Here is a 23231-nt window from a genome sequence, read left to right on the forward strand (position 1 = left end):
CTCCTCTTGTTTATTCCCCATGTTGTGTGCATTTGTACAGGGGCATTGAAGTTGGGTGCCTGATGAGGGTGATTTACTGGCTTGAGTGGCTGAAATTCCTTTGTGCTGTTCTTCAGGTGCTCTTCTGCTGACCTGTGTGACTGGGCATCTCTTGCTGGCTCTGGCATCAAACTGGTAGCAGTGGGATGGATGGAGCTTCCTCTCCCCTGGCAACTGTAGTTTAAAGCCCTCCTCACCAGCTGGGCAGGTCTGTGACTGAAGATGCCCTGCCAGATGGACCCCTGAGCTGCCAGCAGAGCAGGTTCCTTGGGGCTCACAGGTCGCCAGTGCTCCCTTGGGCTGCCTTTTTCCTTTAAAAGCCTGCGGTTCTTCCCACAGCAAATGCAGAGCACTGCAGGGTGGGCGCAGTCCAAACTCTTCTGTGCTACTGTAGCCTCAGTGTGACCATCTGGACTGTTCAGTTTGTCTTCTTAAACCACAAAGAAGTTGTTTAAACCAGAAAGGTCTCCAGCCCAGGGCTGCTGCAGTTGCTGTGTCCCAGAAAACAGTAAATACCTACAGTCAGAGGCTGCAGAATCCTGCCTACTGATGTGGCCAGAACAAGAACTCAAGGCTGCATTAGTGCCACAGGTGCCTCTGCTATTTTTCAGGTGAAAGGCTCAGAGAATCGTAAAAATTAGATCTTACGTCTCTGCAGAGAAGGAAAAAGTGCAGTGGTTGCTGCTGGTTGTGTGTGGGCAGCAATATTGGTTCAGCATGTTTGTTTTCCTTTCTTTCTAGACGGTTTTGAATTTTAATTTTAGTGGAGATGAATGGAAAACAACTAAATAGAAATAGTGGGCGGAAGCCCAAGCCATTCAGATGCAGCTGATACATTGAAATTAATAACTGGACAGCTGCCAGGAGGAAGAGCTGTGCTCTATGTTAATTTTTTAAAAAGGGCTGTGATTTGGAACGCACTGAATTGGCTCATGTTGCCCTTCTTGGAGAGTTAACTGGTAGAACAATCCATTAAGTGTTTGCTGGGGCACTTGCCTGTGTCTGTTGATGTACATATTGTTCTGCACAGCTCTGTTAGTTTTAAGCCATGCCTGTAACAGGACAGGTGCCCTACAACCACCAGAGCAGAGGGTTTGCAGGCAGTCACCCCAGGGATGGAAGCTGTGCCCCAGCAACGGCCAAGCTCTGGCACTGGAATGTCATGGCTGAACTGCAGTGCCCCTGGATGAACTGCAACAGGCCACCTGTTCCCTCTTAAATACTTGAGTCCTCTGTGCACATCATTGTCCCCTCTTTTGTGCAGCCCCTGACCCAAACTATTTTGACAGAGCAGCCTCTGCTGTTGTGTTTATTCCTAATTACCCTCATTCTAACAGCTCCTTAGAGTAAGGAGATGGTCACAAAGGAGTTTTGGTGAAAGTATCTTACCTAAAGAGCTGACCCACTATGGCCAGTGTTAAATGCAAAGTGAATTAGAGAGCTATCTTACCAAAAAGCCATTTGTTGTAATCACCTCTGCCAGTCACTGCCATTTGAATGGGTAATGAACTCCCCCTTTGGAATATGCAATTTGCCACATAATGGAGGGTTTTAAGTGAAGTGAGAGCCTAGTGGAAGGTGCTGTCTTGAGGGAGGAAATAAAGTGGCTGGTCCAGCAGCATAAATTCCTCTGCCCCATCACTGCCCTCACAAAAATGCCTTCTTTTACTTTGTGCTTCTCACCAGGAGATTGCAGCCACCTCCATTTTACAGATCAGGGAAACTGAGACAAGAGAACCATGAGGGATTGCGCCTATGGCCATTTGTAACTGTATAAAGCTGTCACTTGTTCCTGTTACTGTCCCAGACAGAGCAAGCCAGAAAGGACCACTGTAGCATGCCAGGACAGAGCTGGGAGATGTTCTCGGGCTGTCTTGGAGCCTGGGCCCAACAAAAGAGATCTCCAGGCTCCCTTGCTGCCCCTCTTTGTTCACAATCAGAGCCACTTGGCATAGCTTGACTCATCCTCTTTTCAAGTCCTCCTGCACCATGTGCACCGCAGGCAGGACATGTTGCTGGCATTTTATTTCATTGCAGCTCTTTCTGGAATAAAATACTCCTGCTTGAATAATGGGAGCGGGTACAGACAGCTGGACAGAAGCCATCTCCTCCAGCTTGCTACCATATGAACAGTCCAGTCTGGGTTATACAATCTGGGTTATACTCAAAAAATAAACTGTAGGAGAGGCTGTGAGCTGAGATGGGTCCAGTTCTGTTCCCACTTCCCTGTTTGCCACAGGCATGGCCAGAAAGCTTGAAGCTGTTATTTGGGCATAAACGTGCAACACAGGTGGTCAAGCCAGGTCAGAAAAAGGGGCAGAGTTTGGTTGTGCCCGGCAGGTCTGGGCTGTGCCCCTTCGGGTACTGAGCAGGCCTTCCCCAGCAGGCTGAGGACAGACCCTGGTCACTCAGAGGAGGTGTGGGGATGCCCTGCACACTGGTGGAGTGACACACCTGGGGGGCACCTGTGACAAGGGGAAGGGCAGATGTGGAGCTTGAGCTGCAAAGGCCGTGTCACTCGGGTCATTAAATATTGATGCAGTCTAAGCTGGCCAGTGGGGGTGATTCAGCTGAATTGTAGGTTTCTGTTGCTGTGATAAATTGGACCAATTTGTCATGTGGGTTTGTTTCTTCCCTCCCTGAAGTAAAGCTATCCAGGAGTGTTAGTGCTGCAGCTTCAACAGCAGCAAGCAATGTGGAAAACAGAATCCTCTGGTGGATATGGATAAAATGGAAGGGATGACGACTGTTCTGCCAAAGGCGCCACCAAAGTCATGGAGCTGGAAAGAGGCAGCAAAAGAAACAAAACAAACGAACTAAAAATTACTCAGCCCTTTCAGAGACAGAGACAAAGCAGTGTCCTCTGCTGGCTCCTGAAATTGAGGAAAATTCCTGTTTATGCAGACAGATACTTTGTTTTTTTCCAACTTTAGCTGTAACTGGACTCTGCAAACAACAGGATGCTCATCTCCAGCAGAGACACAGGCATGTGCTCAAGACTCTGCTGCTGAGTCCAAGGGCGTCTCCTGGCCTTTCAGACTGGCTGTAACAGGAGCTCGGAGCTAAGGACAGGAGATAACCCTGATGCTATTTCACCCCTCACCTCCGAGTCTTCTACTGCCAATTTCCATGGCAGCAGAATCTGGTACAAACATCTGCTCTCCACTGCAGAGTATCACATACATTGAGTACAGGGAGAAACAAAAGCTTTCTCCAAGTAGTGGAATCAAACCTACTTATAAATTATCCTGCATTGGAGAAGGAGGCAGCTCTTTGCAGGGGGAGATGCTCAGACCATCACAATAGGCCTCCAAGTTCTCCATATCATCCCTCTTTACAGCACAATAGCACTGGTCATCCCTGTATGCAGTGAAAACCCCTTTAATAAAGAGGTTGTTTACTACATGAGCGATATAGGTGTCCAGATTGACCAAGGGGAACTGAAGGACAGGTGCCTCCCATCCCCTCTTCTCTGCCCTCCCTGAAGGTAGGGCTGGGTTTGCTTCTGGTGTCCTCCTGGGACATAACAACAAAGTGGCAGGTGAGGACCAAGGTCAAGGCACTGCAGCTCTGGCAATTTTTCCCAGTTGTGCTGGAGAACAACTCTGTGACCTTGAGCACAATCTGTTTCTGTCTTTTCCTCTCAGATGAGGCTTACCAAGGAGGTTTCATATATTGCATTTGTAATTTAGGAGCCTTCCGTGGAGGATGCTGTGAGCCCAGTGCCACTGAAAGCCCTTTCTATAAGCTGAAATGGGAGTTTGAGAGGCCCCGGAAAGAAAAAATATTTGTGTAATCAGATGCTGAACACAGAAAGAGCTCAGGGTTGCCACGCTATTTATTTCTCTCCACATTCAACTTTTCTCTGCAGAATTTAGTTCTTCTCTAATTATGTTCTCAAACAGAAACAATATTTGCCTGTGCTGGATCACTTAATAAAACATATCAACACAAGCAGTTCTGATCGGGGAATCTCCTTTTGATATGTCTCACCAATCCAGAACCTGCCTGTTCAGAACGAGATGAACAGACACAGAGGTACAAACTGAGTAACAAGACCAAGCTCAATCGAGCATTACCTGATAGAGCCAGTGAACTGCACCACTTAATCCTAGAAACAATCAAAGCAACGGTTAATTTGCTAAGTCCTTACTGACCGAAAGGGAAGAGACGTTCAAGCTGTTAGTTACCGCTAAAATGGTCAATTAAAATAGTTGCAAATGCAGCCTATAACTCATTCCTATGCGTAGGAACTGGGGTAAACGGAGGCATCACCACTGCCTTGGCTTTATTCACAGAGCAGCTCCCCAGTTTCCTGCCCATCACGTGTAAGAGCCCGCGGGGGCTGATGCAGGAAGATAGGAAAGTCACCAGAGCCGTGCGTGCTGCAGGACAAAAGAACGCGCGATCTGTGAGCGGAGAGAGGGAACCTCGAGGTGACCAGTCTAAAGAAAAGTGCTACTGGATATGGAAAATGAGGGATCCCCAGCACTGTAAGAGGAAGCCAAGCGCTCACCCAAGCCCAGCTCGGAACTGCCGGGCACGCTGAAGAAGGAGAGGCGCGGGGCCGGGGAGAAGGGCGGGCACCCAGAGCCGAGCGCCCTAAAGCCGAGCCCGCGGAGCCGCCTTCTGCCGCCACCGCCCCCGGTGCCGCGGGAACCGCAGCCCTGTCCCCTCAGCCCTGTGCCCTCAGCTCTGTCCCCTCAACACCGCCGCTCAGCCCTGTGCCCTCAGCACCGCCTCTCAGTTCCCGCAGCCCTGTCCCTCCCCTCACACCGCCCGCTCAGCCCTGTCCCTCCCCTCACACCGCCCGCTCAGCCCTGTCCCCTCAGCACCGCTCACACCGCCCGCTCAGCCCTGTCCCCTCACACAGCCGCTCAGCCCCGCAGCCCTGTCCCCTCAGCCCTGTCCCCTCACACCGCCGCTCAGCCCTGTCCCCTCACACCGCTCTCTCAGCCCTGTCGCCTCACACCGCTCTCTCAGCCCTGTCCCCTCACACCGCTCTCTCAGCCTTGTTCCCTCACACCGCCCGCTCAGCCCCCGCACCGCGCTCGGGGCGGGGCCGCTCCGCGCAGCGCCCGCCGTTGCTGTGGTGACGGGCTAAGCGGGGCCCGGGCGCGGCGTCGCGGAGGGGCCGGGCCGGAGCCGGGCCGCGGCTCGGCGCTGCCGGGCGGGCATGCACAACAAAGGCGGCGGGCGACGCGTCCCGGGCGCGCTCCGCAGGTAGGTGGGTGCGGGCGGGTCCCTCCCGGCAGCCGCTATCGCAGGACGTGTCCCCAGCGCTGTGCTGTGAGGGGACAGCGCCCGGGCAGCGAGCTCCATCCTCAGCCCCAGCCCCAGCCCCGGCCCCACCGCACCTTGCGGGCGCGGGGCTGCAACAAAGGCAAATGGCTGCGGTGCGGGAGGGCTGCGGGGCCGGCTCGGGGCGGCTCACGGAGCGCGTTATGGTCTGTCTGTGAGCGGGGTGTCGTTCCGCAGGTCCGGCGGGTCGCAGGGACAGCTCTGCGGCGAGCAGGGGCACAGCCGCGCTCCCCTAGCCCTTCCCCGCTGCCTCTGATCGCTGCGGGGGCCCCACTCGCTCCACCCCGGGGGTCCCGCTCGCTCCCCCCGGCCCCGCCGGGCTCGCTCCCCCCGGCCCCGCGGGGCTCGCTCCTCTCCGGCGCAGACACGGTCCCGGCTGCGCCTCCCGCCTCCCAAAACTGCACCCGCAGGCACAGGCAGCTTTGCAATCGGCAGGATAGAGCCTTTGAGATGCCTGGGGCTTTTTTGTGCTGTGCAAGGTGGAGTATCGTGTGCTGGGTACAGTATTAGCTTGAGTTCAGTCGTTGCAAGCGGTGGCTGGGCAGCACCAAGATCTGCGGGGTCCGAGTGAGTCATTTCTTAATTCGTTTCTGTGTGATGCATAACGTTTTCAACTCCAAGATGCATTTTTCCAAATTTATAATTGGTTTTGATACCTGAGGTGTTAGGAAGGGCATCTGTTTGAATCCATAGACATAGAAGTTTTCCTGCATTATTGAAAACAGAATTCCCTGGAGGGAAATCTATAAAACCTATTCCTACCATTTTCATTGAGACTGCAGCAAAGCAGTGCTGAGTGCATCTACACTTTTGCCTTCTCTCATTTCCTAGTCATTGTGGCACTGAAAAGCATTTTAAACAACTCTGTTTTGTTTGTTGGTATTATAGTAAGGCCTGAGGGCTTGGAAATGGTTTCTTTTGCTCTCAAAATGCTTCACAGACATCAATTAAGACTGGGAGCACTGGTGCAAGTCAGGGAGGTTTTATTGATCCCATTTTACAGATGAGGAGCAGATCAGAGATCTAGAAAGATTTGAGTCCAGAACCTAAGCCATCATCTCACAGATCCTCTGTTTAAGGTGCTCTTTTCCACCTCCTTTATCAAAATTCTCTCCTGATTTCACTGACTGCTCCAGGAGATGTTTTGGGCACTATCAGGCTGCGTATACTCTGGGATTTTGAGATACTGCTCTTGTATATTGCTGAAAATTATATGGCTTTTGTGCCATTCTGTTGAGAGGAATGGTTTCTGATTAAAACAAGTCTCTCTGATTTATACTGAGGTAGAATCCAAGAGCTCCAACATGGACGAGGCTGCATTAGGCAAGGCATTGTGCAGCCATACAGCAAAGCATGCACTGCACTGATGAGCCAAATACAGAAAGCCTGGGTGACTGCTGTGACTTCTTTGATAGCCTCCCTCAAAAAGAGATGGTCTCTCCTCACTAAGACTCTTAGAAGAGTTTATTTCCAAAAGCAAAATAAGTGTTTCCTATTGTGACTGTAAATGTGAAGACTGTCCTGTTTTTGAGTCTGTGCACTTGTTTTCATGTCTTGGACAGGGAGTGGGCTGGGGCTAAGATCTAGTTCACATTCTTAGTCATTGCTTATGTTGATCTCCTTTAAGGCCTTTACCCAGAGAACCCCAGCTGCAGTCTCAGATTTAAGGCTTGTCCCTGTCTGTAGAGCACTGCACAAGACAACAGTAGCCCCAAAGCATTTATAAAGTTTTAAGCTTCTTAAGCTTCATCTGTGTAAGAAAAGCCTACTGCAGACTAGGTGATGATGTACAGCCCCCAGGAGTCACGGAGGAAAGGATCCGTTGGGTGCTTGCTGAGTCTGATTTAGTCCAGCAAGGCATTCTGGAAATCCTGGTTTCTAAATATTTAAGTTTCAAGGAGATCGAGTTCCACTTTTTATTACACCCCCCCCAACCAAACAATTCCCTCCCACCCGACCTCAAGCACCTCAGTGCTGCAGGTGCAAAAGGCACCATTCATTGCTGGCAAGCAAGATGTAGTATCACAGTTTGTTTCCTTTCCAGTGTTTCAGAGGACATTTTATTTAGAGGAGAGGCAGCAAGCATAGCTCCAGGCCCTCCACAGCTGGGGATCAGCCAATTACTGTCATATCAGATTAGCTCCATGGCACATCAGCACTCATTTATGTTAATACAAATGCAACATGACTGTTCTCTACTATTGATGGAATTATTGTATTTGCAGCCATATAACGTGACTAATTGAAAGAGAGGTTCTGATTACAAAACCATGGACTTCCAAGGTGATTCCTTCTGCAGCTTCTGAATGGTCTGGTTTGGAACCATGAAGAAGAAACTGACTACTAGAAGACATAATCCAGTTTTTATTTTCCACTGATGCAGTTACCCATTCAGCAAGCTCTAGAGGGGAAAAAGTCCCTGTATTACAAAAGAAACAGGAAGAACTTAACAGGTTTTTTCCACCTTGCCTTGATCTAGATGCAATACAACCTGTGCTACTGTAGCTGCTTCTTGGCCCACTAGAAAAGCTTTAACCTGCCTGTGCCATGCAGGAATCCAGCCCTTGAAAGCAGCATGGAGATTTCCTCAGCTGCCACTGCAATGTGTGAGCACATTCTCCTTGTCCAGAGCAGCTTGGCAGCAGCAGCCGTGGGTGTTTGTGAGATGAGGAGGCATCACATGCAGCACTCCATAGCCAGGACTGGAAACTGTCCACAGTTTGATGAGTTTCCTGCTCCCCTGTCACCTGCTGACATTCAGAGGATACGCCCATTTGTCTCTGAGAATAAACTGGGCACTCTGGCCAGGATGTCCCCAAGTTTTGCAGTGCCTGCTTCATAATTAGCCAAGCCTCAGCTTCCATCTGCCTTTGGGGTCACAGCAGCCCTAACAGCTGGTTCCTGGCAGCAATTACTGCCTTCCAGCACAGGAACTGCTCTAGCTCTGAGTCTTGGGAGGATGGACACGGCTGGCAGGATCAGTGAGGTAGAAAACTGGTGCATGGGCACAGAGAGGGAAGGTAGACTGAGAACATATGTGACAGTGGGGGGAAAAATGAAGTGACAGGTGGGAGGCACTGCAGATCCCGAGACTTTGTGGGAGTCGCAGACGAGGTGGGATGTGGAGGGAGGCAAGGGAGCTGCGCCGCTTGTAGGAGCAGGGTGAGGGATCTCCTCTGTGCTGGGGAGGGATTGCATCACTGCTGCCAGCCTGTCAGCACAGCGCCCAGGCTTCAGAGCTGTTCAGCCAGCCCAGCCACTGCACAGGGCCATGCAGCATTTGTTGTTTTCCAAACATCCTACTGCAAATTACAGCAACCAAGTACTCTGGGAAGTACAAGTACAGTACTCTGGGAACTGCACAGGAATGCTGGGGTCAGTAGCCTTGTCCACGGTGCCATCCCTGCTAGGGGAGGGCCCTGGGAAAACCGGTGGCAACACAGCAGGCACACCAGCATCAGTTACACAAGGAGGAGCGATTTGCTGCTCAAGGACAGCAAGGACAGTGGAAAGTCTGTGATTTCAGGGAATTAGTTATGGAAAGCTGGGACCCTCAGGCTGAGGTAATAAGAATAGCTGGAGAATTAGACAATTCCCATATTCATGAGCTGACAGACTGCAGTCCCTTTGCCAAGGCTGTGTTAAATAGACTGAGGGGCAGAGGAGTTTTCTGGCTTTGCTAACAGCTGCTTCAAGGTGAAGCACAAGGGGAAAAAAAAAGAAAAAAAATCTCTGCTGTCTGCTGATATTCATTTTGCCATGTGACATCTCAGGGCCTGGAACAACTTGGGGTCCTCTGCAGACCTTTTGTTTGAGGCAGTCTCCTCATTTTCTAGAAATAACCTGATTGGGAATTAAACAGTACTTGTCCTAAGGATTTCTCTCCAAGAAATAACTAAATGTTCTAAAGATTTTGAAATTCTTCTCCATCTTCTGTCCTCAATGGAAAATCAAGGAGCAGCAGTAATTTTTTTCTTATAAAGAAAAAAATATGTCATTGTGTTTTTAGCTAGGGAGAGCGTCTACGCCCTTGCCTTCTCTGCTGCTGAAATGCTTAAAGATAGAGTAAGCAAAAATCCATTTTTCCTTTGGGATATGAAGCTTCAGCAGATGGTAGTGGGAGTTTACAGGCTTGGTTCTTTGTCAGTGCTTGCAGAAGCAGCCTGACACTGCACTAGCTGTGGATGCAGTGCTAGAGCTGCTCCAGTCAGACACTGTGCAGCCCATCTTGTGGCTTCCCCGACGTCTGGGAGCAGTGCTGGCAGGATCCTGTCAGAAGTAATTTGTTTACCACACAGCAATCTGACTGTTTCTGTAGGCATGTTTAGGAAGCCAGTTAGGGACTGAAAGATGACAGTGGCTTTGACCACAAGCGAATGATTCACAAGACTCAGAGTACACACAGCTGAACTCTTTATGCAAGGTTCTTCGCCCAGGAAAAAGGGAATTAAAGACCCTCAGACACTGAGCAGAGACAGCTCCATTCAGACCTAGCACAGAAGTGATATACATTAGTTTCTAGTGTCACAACCCATTGGAACTGCTGTGACAGATTTATCTGCTGGATCGTAGTTTATCACAAGGACAACTTGCCTACCATTCCCTCTAATCAAGTCCTTGCTTATCTTAAGGATCTTTACATCTTGGGCATCTTGCTGAATAAACTGCAGAGAGGCCTAGAGGAAAAGCAATGGGTTAGAGTTTGGCTGGAGCAGAATTAGCACCAGCCATGGCTGGTACTGGATTGAAGCTGAACCCCCTGAACTAACAGCACATGGTGCCTGGGCACATCAATCAGCTCTGTGCTGAAGCATTCCTGTCATTCATGGTGGTGTGGCTGATCCTTCCAGACTGCTTCTAGGAACAGGCAGAAGCAACCCTTTTCAAGAGGAGGTCCCTCTTGAAAGAACCTTTTAAAGAAAGTGCCTTGTAAGAGCCAGGAAGGTAACTGCTTCTCATAAAGGATCAATACAGTTTCACTGCTAACCTGTGCTGTGGTAATCTAACCTGAAAAAAACCCTCAAGCCTGAACTGAGACCTCTCAATTACAAGAAGATGAGAGCACTCCCTCAGGAGTCCTGGTTTGTGGTACTTAACTGTTTTGCTCTGATGTGCCCCATTTTTTACCACAGCTGTTGCAACAGCTCTATTCTCTGTGGGCAATCAGGGCTCAGGTTTCCACAACACGAGATAACCTGTGTGTAAGCCCCAGTGCAGCACTTCTCTTCCCAGTTTAAGGGCCAGATAGTTTTGGAAATTGGTGTTTTATGCTTGGAGAAGCCCTACCTGCAGTAGGGAGACCTCACAAGTCAGTAGTTCAGCTTCCCTAAAAGCTCAGTATCACTTAGAACATCAGGCAAAGTCACAGAAGAAAAGAGAAAGAAAAAAGTTCTGTTTTTGAAAGAGTAGGCCATGGAAGCCTTTGTACTGATAAGCAGCCCCTGAGCTGATCAGCTTTTTCAGATTAAGGTGCATAGCTTGCTTGTTTGATCTGTCAATGGAGTCTCGGAATACCTTCCAGCAGGTATAGGAAGAGCTGACATCTCGTTCCTGGCTCTGAGAACCAGGTCTGCCAACTCCACAACCAGTCCTGTCTTTCAGTGAGGACCTTCTGCCCTTTTATCCAGGTTCTGTCCTTACCCAGGTGTCACACAGCCACAATCCCAAGGGACACAGGCTTGTCTACACAGTGCTGCACTATTTCCAGTCACGCACAGGCAGCAGAGCAATAACTCTGCAACACTGTTAATGCTGGCTCTCAGCACACTCCCTCAGGCTTTTCTTCATTCCAGCAGTAGCATGAAGGAAATCCACAGGACAGGGCTAACCCAGCTGGAGGAAACTGCAGGCACCAGCATAGCCCACAGCCATGAACCATCCCCTCCGTGCTTGCGACAGTGCAGTGTGCATTAGTGCGTAGCTTGGATTTTTTTCGGGGGGGTGGGGGGTGGCTTTTGACCTCCATAGGAAGAAGCTCCCTACTCCCTCTGGCCTGTCCAGAGGAATGAGAGTCAGCAACTTTATTTCCTCATTGCATAAGAGCCATGCTTTTACCTGGATCTCACCTTGTATGAAAACTGTGTCAGAGCACAGGCCTTTTTGAATGGAGTAATATTCAGGTCAGAACTCCAGTTATGCCTCAAGCTAACACTACAATAAGGAGTAATCCCTTTGAAGAATGTATAAATATTATACAAATCAATTCAAAGTTGTTGTAATAGGAAAAGCAGATGATACACACACGCACACACACGCACACACACATATATGTTAAGTAGCACATCATTACAAATTATGTTCCTTCACCACCATAAAGAAGTACTTTCCATTCTTAGGATCTCTGGCTTTCTGGACCAGGAGAGATGGTCTGCTATTTTCAGATGGAAATTAGAGAAACTAAGGAGGTTGGCCCATATATAGGTGCTTATTTAAGGGGCAGATTTCCAGAGGGTCTCTGCTTTCCTTGCTGAATTATTTTGAAAGATATGAGCACTTATTTTCAGTGAAATGATGAAGCACATTCTATGATAATATGGCTGTGGATATGAACACTGAAGACATTTAAGAATGAGGTTTTTGTGCTGTTCATTTGTGAATCTGAATGCAGTTACAGAAATTAATATATTTTAATAGAGCAACCGAACTTTTGAAAGGCATAGTGAGGTAAGGCCAGGTCAAGTGAGATGTCCACCTTTCCAGACAGTGAACAAGATCATGGTATATATGGAAATACAGCTCTTAGGCCGTGGTTCCCCCTGCAGGACCATAGTACATCAATTTGTAAAATAGCATGAACAATCCACTTTGGATGATCTCTGTGGATTACCATAATTATTGTATGGTAAACATGTCCCTGTGTAAAAGTCCTCAGCAGCAATGTAGGTGTGCAGACTGGAATTTGCCACATATGGTATTTGGTAGCTGCATAATCCTGCTGACACTGGCATAGCTTGCGTAGGTGGAAGCCACACAGAGGGTGTGGTAACAGGAGATAAGAGGTTCATTAAGGTGAACACTGGACAAGCATGGTGACATCTAACCTTCTGCTACACATGAGCTTTAGTGCTTCTCCAGGTAGGGTTGTTCTATCCAATGGTTCTCCTTTAATGGCAGTTTCCAGCACCTCAGCCCTGTGAACCGAACTTTCCCTTCACATCCCCAGTCCCACTGGCTGGCTCCATCCCTTGCCTCTCTGGGTGCCAGTGTGGTGGCAGTGCCCCCACCGCACACTCGTTACTTGGACAATGTTATGTGTTGTGATGAGGGATGTGCTTCCAGTGCTTCACACATTTGCCTTCCACTAAATGAGAATCGGGTGCTGGACCGAGCAGACAGAACCTTGGCTGTGGGGCCTCACAGAGGGACAAGGGACCAATGTTTGGGGAGCAGATGATGCCTAAACTTGAATTCCTGCTTTATAGCACAGCTCCAGCTCACAACTAACACAGGTCTGGAGCAGAGCTGTAATGGGAATATGAGTGGCTGTGACTCTGGGGCAGATGATGGTTGATAGACCTCCTTCTGTTTTTTCATCAGGAATGTGTGTGTGGATTAGGAGTTTATAGGAAAGCACAGAAAGATGGGTTAAAAGCCTTATCAGGCAACAGGATGGCAGAGGGTGCTCTGTGGTAGGAGAAGGAATTTCTGTAGCAACTAAGAGAGCGTGTAGCAGGGGTGGCTGTGCCTAGGAGTGGGGAGCAGATAGGAGCTCACACAAAGGAAGCAGGGTAAGATAGGGAGCAGGGAACAGGTGGGATGGGGTGTCAGCCAGGGCTGATGAATGACACTTGTGTATTGACTTGGGATGGCCTTGAGTAGGAGTCCCACACACAAATGCCTGGAGCTTTTGAGATTCAGTGCATGAAGCGCCAAGGCAGCAGGCATGCAGCATGACTCCAGGTGAGGAAGAGCACCAAGATGAATGCCTAGCTCCCAAATAGGTTCCACTCTTACCCTGCTCTATCCTCTCTGCCCATTTTTTGCCATTCCTACTGCTGTTTGAAACACAAAGCATCTGGAAAAAGCAATGCCCTTGTATGGTGCCTTTGGCTTCAGGAAAGATCTTCCAGCATTGAATTTGGCCTATGGATTTTAATTACTCTCCACTGTGATAGTAACGAGAGCCAGTGGAATTGTACTGATGTTATTTCCTTTTAATTTGTTATGATGCTCTGGATGCAGATTAACTTTCCCAGCTCGATACATGTTATTGATTCATCCTGCCTCATGATGTGGTAAATGGCTCAAAGATGTGGCTGATTGCACTGTAGCTTCTCCCAGTAGCTCTGTTCCTCATGCAGTGTCCTCTTCACTCTGGCAGTAGCCAAAATCAGATACCTTTGCCTGTTTCTGAGCAGGTTGTTTACATCCATGTGAATGAGAATAAACTTGAACATATGGTCCTGCTTCTCTATATGCAATAGTCCAGGTCTCCCAACTTCCCTTCTGTTTGATGCACTGAGTGTAAGGACAGCTTTGTGGTCATTTGATTTATATAAATCTACTTCTGCACCCAGCACATGGGGATGGTCCTCACTGAGGGGAACTGTCCTGCAAGGAGAGGAGAGCTGCAGTCAGAGGTGTCTCCAACAGTGCTCCTCCAAACACACACCTTTCTCAGGGCAGTGGCAGCCTCCTGCCCCCATCCCCATGTGCCGGTCGAGCATGGATGGTCAGCACAAGGTGGTTGGGGCAAGAGCAGCAGGAGGAGCAGGAGGGAGACACACTTACATTCTCCCTCCCAGTGAGGGAACATGACAGCAAGGCTTGTTGTGTGGGACTACACCCTACTGAGGGATCCTCCTCTGCTTTCTTTGGAGAAAGACCCAGCACTCCTTGGCACACAGTATTTAATGTCTTTTTTTCCTCTGCTTTTATTGAAACTGTAATGAACAGAGCATGAGTTCTCTCAATACAAAGCCCTACCAGAGGCTGAAATTGGGAGGCTGAGACAGTGTCTTACTGGTTATAACAGGGGTGACTGTTACAAACCTGCAGCCCCATTAGCAGGAATTTGCTCCACAGACTCAGAGACACTCCTGTCTCAGCATGGCCAGACTGGGTGTACCAGTAAATTGGTGCAAGTGCACAGCCAGCCCTAGCCTGGAACCACATCCTGACTCTTCACCACACATCCTGCTGCTCCCAGCTGCTGGTGGCTTTCTGGACCTGGCTGCAGACCTGGTGCTTTACCTAATCAAGTCAGCTCATGGGGCAGTGCAGTGCTCAGAAGCTGCAGGGATGTCTTCTGTCCCCCATGATGTTCCTATCCTACATCATCTTGGATAGGAAAGAACCAAGGAGAAAAACAGAAGTTGGACTCAGCAGCCCTTCATCTTCCTCATGCATTGGCATGGACTGCAGCAGGAAGCCTGGTGTTCCAAGACTCATCTTAGAAAGCTTCCTTGTCCTCAGCCATGCTCCAAACACTGCTTTGTGGTAACTAAATACTCCAGCTCCACGTGTCCTTACAGCATGAGACTGCTGCGCCCCTCAGCAAGTCCAGAGGGACACTGACTGCATGCATGAGTGATGCAAGTGTCATATCATCAATCAGAGGCCATTTGGTATCCAAGTGCAGTCGTTGCACTGCCAGTGAGTAGCCCAGCAGCTCAGTGATTATTATGTGGTTGCTGATGATAGTTATCAGTGCCTTTGACGCATTCCTTGGAGCAGAAACTGAACTTAGGACAGAGTAGCTTTGCCTAAAATCAGACTCTGAACAGTCCCTTTAGATGTAAAACTCCACTTCCAAAAAATCCATCAGCTCTGTGGACAATTCTAATACATGGGAACATGTGTACTAACCCTGCACCACTGGGCAAGCCAAGATAAAGCGGTGAAGAGGTAAATGTCAGTTTGTCCTGTCACACAGCTGACTTCAGGATTTAGAAGCCTATATCCAATTAAAGCAGCCTGGCAATTAACATCAAAACAGGTGAGCCTGGTCTCAATCTAGTGCATGTCAATGTGGCTGCTGTAGCTGCCAGGAAGCCTCAGATATATCTGGGTGAGTTTGCCCCACCCCCTTTACCTCCACCCTGCAGAAGTTTCATTTCCAAACCTTGCCGTGCGTGACTTGTCCATAGCACCGTGGTGGCAGCAATCTTGTGTCTTCCTTCACCTCCACAGCTATCCTGTGCACCTGCCTGAACACATCCTGCTCGTGCTGGCCCCTGAACAGTGAGGAATTTCTCTAACCAGCTTCCTGAAAGATACTGGGCAGAAGATTGGGAAAAGGCTTCATGGAAGGTTAGAAAATAGCACTAAGCAGAAAAACTGAGGTAAATTGGGGCACAGTGAAAAGTCAGACACTAAGTATTAGATCCCAAACCTAGGCAGCTTAGGGCAGAATCCTGCAGACCCGGAGCCACAGACACCCACCATGCATTAGCCCAGCAGTGTCACAGTGTCCTTGTACCTGGCAGCATTTCCCCAGGACACTTGGCATCCATTTAGGAGGAGCAAAAGCTTTGGGGACCTAGTGATTCACCAGAGAGGGTGCTTATGCTGCCTTAGGCAAAGCAGTAGAAATACACTCTTTTGGCTTAGTTCCACCATATCCTTAGAGAAAATAAAAAGCATTTAACTAATTTTTTTTCTGCTGAGTAGGCAAAGGCAGGTTTGACACTTAGCTGGGCTGTCAGCAGCAGCGAGTGCCTTCAGCACAACACCACTGAGGGCAGAACTGAGAGAAAGGCCCCTCGTCTCCCTCACATGTACCCCACGGAAACAAATGACTCTTCAGGTAATTTACAGACTTTTGTGACCTCAGCCCTGCCACACCAGTGTCCTCAAACTGAGGGATAAAATTGAACCAGCTGAATTACATCTATTTTATATCTTTTAGATTAAAAAAACTAAACAAACTTAACAGAAACATCTAAGTTGTGCTTCTCTTGATTTGCACCATTTGCCTTCCTTTCCATGTGGAAAAAGAACTAGGCTGCTTTGTGCTCTTCTCAGTTTTTCACTGTTTAAGCTGAGAAATGAATTCTATCCCACCTGAAACCAGTGAATGTTTGAAGAGGCTTCAGCCTCCACCCATGCCCAAAATGGTTTGCATTGAAATGGACTTTCAAGGTGTTCCTGAAAAGAATAGGATTGTATCAGACTGGTAAAACTCTTGCTTCCCTACTTCTCTTACAATCCCCACCTCACAGAATCCCTTGAAAGGAAACTGCATTTCCTCCTGGATTTGTGGTTTTGGTGATGTGGTGTTTTGTGGTTGTTGTTTTTTTTTTTGTAATTATAAAATCCTTTACTCTCGCCTCCCAGCTGGAATTCCCTGAAGAAGCACTCTCACCTGTGTGTGTCTCAGGGATGATGCCCTGCTTAGAGAAAATGCTGTAAATATCAGCTGATCTCCTGAAGGAGCATGGCAAAGGAAGCCACAGAGCAACTGCTGTTGTGTGGCACGTCAACAGGAGTTGACTCCACCACTGCCTCCTAAACCAGCTCCCAGAGCAACTGTGTATCATCACTGGTCAGGTGCCCTTTCCGGAAGATAAGGGATGACTGAAAAAAAAAAAAGGAGTAGAAGATGATGAAAGTCCAAAAGCAGCTGCAAATGTACAACCATACACAGAGTTATGCTGGTGGTGTGTTAAAAGAGGCATGTAGGGGTCATGGACTCATCTTCTGATCCCACAGTCCTGTCCTTGCCCGTGTTCCTGCATTTCCTTACCACCTCAGAGGGGAGGGCACCGTGTCCCTAGAGGCACCTGGAGTCAGTCCAGCTTGTGCTCAGCCAGTACCTCCAACCCGTTACACTTGAACACAGGTCTCCTAGTTTAGTTAACTCCAAGTAATTATACTTCAGTTTTAGGAAACCTTACCTGACTGTTCCTGGTGCTCAGAGACTGCAAGGAGAGTTCTTGCAGATGCTGGGAGGTAGTTTTATTTTCTCCTCTCACACATAGCAGAGCTGAAACACAGGAATTGAAGTGTCTTGTCTGGTGAGATGGAGGACCAGACGTCAGTCTCATATGTTAGCAGGTTGCAGTCTGTTCACAGCATCTCCCACTCTGCAGCTGTGAGAGTTGCAGTATTTGCTTCGTTCACACACTCCGGGTGAAAAGTCACAAACTGCTATTGTGGCTTCTCCAAATGATCTTAACCTATGTCCACAAAAGCTCAGGAGTGTAAATCAGTGTCCTGTGACCTCCCACAGAGAGGCTTTTAACAGGCAGCAAGAGGAGAAAGTGCTGCCTCCATTTCAAGGCAAGGGGACTTGGCTTTAATTTTTTAAAACACTGTCACAAGTGATTGGTGAAGCAGTATTTTTGGAGAGCAGAGGAAACTGGCAGTTTTCTGCAGCTATGTCAAATGTCTCATGATGCCAGTGGTACATCAGAGCACTTCTACTGAAATACTTCAGACACTGAGGCCTGGCTAAAATCATCTGCTCTGGCTGAAGCAGGAATGGCATCTGGAAATCAAATCTGGCTGGAGGAAATCAGCAAGGCATCAGGATCTCTCTGTATTCATCAGGATCTTAAGTCAAAGGCTGTCTTGTCCAACTGTCTTAATGATCCAGAGGTGCTGTACCATCAGCACCTCACAAATTCCAAGGTGCCTGGTGGGGGACAAAGGAAGGCAATGCAAACCAGAGCTGGAGCTGAAAATAGTGCAGGCCTGTGGGGCCAGTCCCCAACATTACCATTGGGAAAGAAAGTCATAGACTTCAGGGAGGGTCTTTAGCTGTGGATATGGGGAGTGTTGTGATTGCATTAGGAGGCCCCATACCAGCAGCTGGGAGGTGGGACCATGTTCATTGCATTTATCTGTTTTCTCTCTTTGTTAACTACAATTCCTCTGACCTCTGCAGAGCTGAAAAAGAGCCCTTATTTCATCAAGTGGCACCAGATTATATTAGCAGGATTCTGTTCCAGGGCTTCTGACATCCTTCCAAAATCCAGCCCTGACACTGCCCAGGCTGTGGGTAATTTGATTCTGCTGGGGCTGAGAAAAGGCCTGAGCAGCAGCAGAGATTGCACCTTAAAATCTGCATGCTCAGATGGTAGTGCCTCCTTCTTTGCATCTCTGTCTGATTTATTGTCTCACATAACGATCATAAAAGCAAGTCAATGCCCTCAGACATCCCTGGCTTATGGTAAATATTGAAAACTAAACCTGATTTCAGTAAGAATTGCGAGAAATGGAGCCATTATGTTCTGCAGAAGTTGATGGCTGAAGCAGAATGCTTCAGGCCCTGGCAAACAGCAGTGATGTTAGTGGGCTGGCTTGCATTTGAGAGACTTTGGTGATTTTTGCAGCTGGATGACCTCAGCAGCAGGAATCAGGGCCTCTCACTTCACATGGAGAAAGCCCTTCAGTCTTTAACTAGACTATCTTTGACTTCACCTTATTTAAAGATTTTAGGCACTGTGCAGTGCTAGAGAATCTTGCTGAGCTCCTATTACCTCAGCACCAGCTGATACATAATTAATTATTCAAGACTAGCCAGTTCCTTCATCAATTTTAATAAATCAAGTTTTCCACTGTGATCTCAGCAGTGCTGCCAGCTGGGATGTGATGAGGTAAGCCCATTATTTCCTGGGGCCTTTTCCATTTGGTCCAGGTTTACATACCTGAGGGCCTTGATAGTAAACAGGAGATTGGCAGCAGATGGTGCCAGTTTCAGGTAGGCCTGCAGTGGGCAGAAGAGGCAACAGAACTCCCCCGTCCCTCAGGAGGTCACAGAGCTCTGTCCTCAGGACAGAGGATGGCTTTGCATCTACAAAATGGACTCAGCTGCTACATGCTGACCCCCAGAGCAGAGTGTAACCCTTCAGGGAGATGGGCTGGACACCACAACAGCTGAGAGGGGCAAGTCCCATCTTTTACACAGACTCAGACTCATGAAATTGTTCCTATGTCTCTGATATTTCTCCAGAGCAGACGGGTTGTGATGTTCATGAACCAATCCCATTGAGAAAGCACCTACATGGATCGGTCATCTGTGTAACACATCTGTGTACCACCTTTTAATGTACACACAGGCAGCATCTCTCAGTACACTGCAGACATCCTGTCCACTGCTGATAAACTTCACAGTGCAATAGCTCCCACAGCAAACCCTGAGCTGAGCTGTTGACTGTTGTGACCTCTTTCCCTCAGCTTCTGCTCAAACTCAACAACACAAAATACTTTCTGACACTGAAGCACTTGTAGCACTTTCTGTGGATCTCTTGAATAGGCAGGAACACACATCTCTCTGTTCATTATCAACATCAAAAATTGCTTATTCTGTTTTCTGCTTCTGCTCTTCTGGCCAAATAGGATCCAATCTTGTAATGGAGTCAAAGGTGAAAAGGTGGTGTAAATCCCCTATAGAATTTGATTACATTGTGCTGCATTACATAAAAAAGTGAGAAGGACCTATTTCCTCCTTTCTCTTTACCCCTGTAAACTGCAGGTTACTCAGGGCTGCACATTTCTCCAGCCCAGGTCTTGGAGAGGATTTAGCACTTACAGTCCTTATCCCTCCTGTACACAGGACATGGAGTTTTTAGTGGAAACAAGCAGAGCCTTCAGCCCAAATCCATTTCTACCATGGCTGCTCTGATTATTCCAGTATTCAGAGAACATGAGGACACGATCAGATATACCACAGCCACACTTTACAGCTCATGAAAGGAAGGCAGAAATCTCTGCAGCTGCTTTTGTTACCATGTATTTTGGGAGAGGGAAGATAAACTGCTGAGGAGGAAAGAGGCTGGACATAACCAATGCTGAGAATGAATTGTTTACAGCCGTGATGATGAATTCAGTGCACTCAGGTAGCCCAAGAGTATCCAACCTGCCAGATCTCTGTGGTGCACACTCTCATGAATGTGCTGCTGGTGAGGCACCCAAGATCAGCAGTTTATGCACAGGTCTGGCACCGTGGCTCAGTTTGATTGATGGATGAAAGGTGGACCTTGCTAAAGGTAGGTCACAGTTATGGGAGGTTTAATGACTTGAGCTTTGGGGATGGAGCATGTAAGAATGGCACCTAATTGTGAGAAATAAGAGTGTCCTTCTCACAGTGTATTAAACAGCAACATCCATATATCTGTGTTCCAAGAAGTGGGAGGAAAATTCACACATCCCTGCAACCATTGTAGCTGCTGGATCTTCAAGTCTGCCTCACACAGACACAGGGCTATTTCCCATGCCCAAGACATTCCCACTAATCATCACAGCCCCCATTTCATTTTTGGAATGACACCATACTGTTTTTAGGGCCTAATATGTTTCAGCTCCTTATTGCCATCATTAATCCTGAAGCTCTTTAATTCTCTGTATGTCTTCCCCCCCTTATCAGTTTTGTGCAATTCTTAGCTTGTCATTTTTATTTACTACTTTCTATTTTCCCAGTGTTTACACACATAACATGCTTGCTTTCACTTTCCCAATAAACAAGAATCCTATTTTTTTTCAAATCAATATATTTACTTTCCTCAGCAACAGGATTGTGGCTATTTGAATACTTTGAAAAAGAAAGCTCCCAATTACCATTTTTATTTTCCTGCTCAAATTTTCCTTTATTACCTGGCTCACAGCTGTTTTCAGCTCTCTGAAGTTGACATTTTAGAATTGTAATGATGGATAATTGATCTGCACTGAGCTGTTTGCACACATCAAATGTAACTGTGTGGTGATCATTGGTAACTAAGCAACCAGTTATGTTTTATTTCTGTGATCAATTCCTTGCTATCTGGCAAGAATAGGTCTAACACAGCAGGTGCCCACAAGGGATACAACACTTTTGGGAGTTAAGAACCCATCATCTGAGAGACTGGGAGTGACAGCATCATGAAGCCCCTGACTTACCCCTGGCTGCTGTCCCTTACAGGCATGTGGCCTTCTTTTTTCAGTGGATATGAAAGTTTAATGATCTTGGAAGTCTTGATTGTTAAGGTAGAAGGACTTAATTGGCTGCCATGTTTTATTCCTGTGATTCAAGCAGTGACGGCAAATGCATATTTACCCTTTATCTGTTAAAGCAAATTGTTAACATTCACAGGCTCTAATTTGGTTTGCTAGTCAGAAGGCCACTTATGACAGGCTTGAATAGCTTTGCTGCTGCATCCTGAAAGGTGTCCCAGCAGTGGTTGTTGCATGGGACCTTTGAAAACTCTTGATTTTCTACTCTATTGTTCCATGTGAACATTTCTTTCTTCTGTTTAACTGAGGAAAGGAATAGTCGTGAACCACAAGGGCTTGGAAAACTGCTTGTCAGGAAGTGAGTCGGGATGACTCTCTGTGGGAGGGGAGGGGAGGCAGCAGCCAGGCAGCAGTGCAGGTGAGACAGGAACCGTGGGCAAGGGGCACGGTCCCACTGCACCTGAGCTGGAAGAGCAGAATGGGCCCCATGATGAACGTGTCTTTGCTCAGCCAACAGGGACTGGAGAAACCTGTAGCTCCAGCATAGCTCTGATGCCACCCCAGAAGTGAAGCTGAGCAGGTCAGAAGCAGCACCCACACAGCCTAAACCAAGCAAGGCCCAGGCAAAGGCTGAAATGCAGCTCCCAGGCCAGTGGGTGGCAGGAGCAAGGGTGGAGGTTCCAGACGAGGCTGGTCAAGGTAATTAATTATTCCTCAGGCTATGCTTGGATCTGCTCTGCTACCCAAATTCTGTTCCAGAGGGATCACTAGCAGACATCTCATATAAAAGAAATCCATTTTAGCTTCCTGCAAAAAAGAAAAAAACCCCATGGCCCATCTGGAGCAGGTTGTAACAACTTCATCACTGTCTATCTGCAACAAATGTTGCATGGGGCTTAGAAATCTTGACAAGCTCCATCTCCAGATCGGTTTGCAGCTTTCCCTTCTTGCTGTTGCTGCTTTCTGAAAGGAGCCATATGGGTTTTGTACTGAAAGTTGCATAAATGCTAATATGAAAGTATATTTAGAGGTGGCATATGGGCAATAGTAAATGGAACTGAGTGGGTTTTGGTTCAGATTACACGGGCAAATTCCGTGAACCAGATGCTGCAGTGGGTTAGTCAGGAAGCCTCTGACTAACCTGGAGTCCCAAGTTCAGACCTTGATTGGAGTTATTTCTGCACTTGGCTGTGCTGGATGACTTTGTCAGTGGTACTGATGTTTGCCAGCAGATCCAGAAAATCCTGAAGACTTCAGGCATTGTAAAAAAACCCCACAACATACAGCCTGATCTGGGTGGGATTGTAGACCCATCAGAGACAGCAGTTTTTGTTCTTTGGGGTACTGTAGGCACAGAGGTACATGTAAGAGTTCTTTGTAGAATAGAAATTTAGAAATTATTTAGCAAAATACATCTAAATATCTCTAAAAATTTAGAAAAGTCATGTTGTAGTCTAGCAGCTGACAGTATAGCCTGCTGTAGCTAGTAGATGTAAGGGATTATTTTACTTTTTTATGAATCTTTGTTGAACACCAGAAAGTCCAGGGTATGTGGGTGTCTGGGGGTTTCAGTGCCCTCTCCATCAGGGAGGGTGACGTGATTCATGCTGGCACAGCGTGTCACAGCTCCTGTTGGGCCCTCCCCATGCAGAGCCGGGAGCATCCTCTGTGCTCAGGCAACAGGTATTTGAGCTGGATCTAAAAGCTCTGGACTGAGTCCCATCTGGCATCAGGCATGCTGATATCTGCACAGTGACTGGCTGGGTTAAGAAATCTCCTGCTTTACTCTTTTCTATTTTTCAGTGCTTGGGAACTTTACTCATAGAGCCTCAAGCAAAAAAAAAAATCCAAGTTGAGCAGAGATGGAAATTTTTTATGAAACTGTAGATAAACCATTCACTTTAATGATAAAACCACAATTTTATCTGCTCTGATTAAAAGGTTAATTAGTTTTAGAGCATTTATGCACAAAGGAAAAATGACAGCATCCTTACAGATCTGTAAAACTTGCCCAGAGG

At 47.8% G+C, this 23231-nt stretch overlaps 1 protein-coding gene across 3 annotated transcripts in view; it reads left to right on the top strand.

The window, feature by feature from the left end:
• Positions 1 to 5171: 5171 nt before the first annotated feature.
• Positions 5172 to 23231, top strand: part of LOC139675291 (myosin-M heavy chain-like) — a 44565-nt gene continuing 26505 nt past the window's right edge. For 2 of the 3 annotated variants that reach the window (XM_071562768.1, XM_071562770.1), the window contains exon 1: positions 5172 to 5262. The gene's annotated coding sequence lies outside the window, so the exon portion shown is untranslated. The remainder of the gene's footprint in view (positions 5263 to 23231) is intronic. The other variant, XM_071562769.1, reaches the window with a different exon arrangement.

The sequence above is a fragment of the Pithys albifrons genome, chromosome 8 (assembly GCF_047495875.1).
Source record: "Pithys albifrons albifrons isolate INPA30051 chromosome 8, PitAlb_v1, whole genome shotgun sequence".
NCBI lineage: Eukaryota > Metazoa > Chordata > Aves > Passeriformes > Thamnophilidae > Pithys > Pithys albifrons.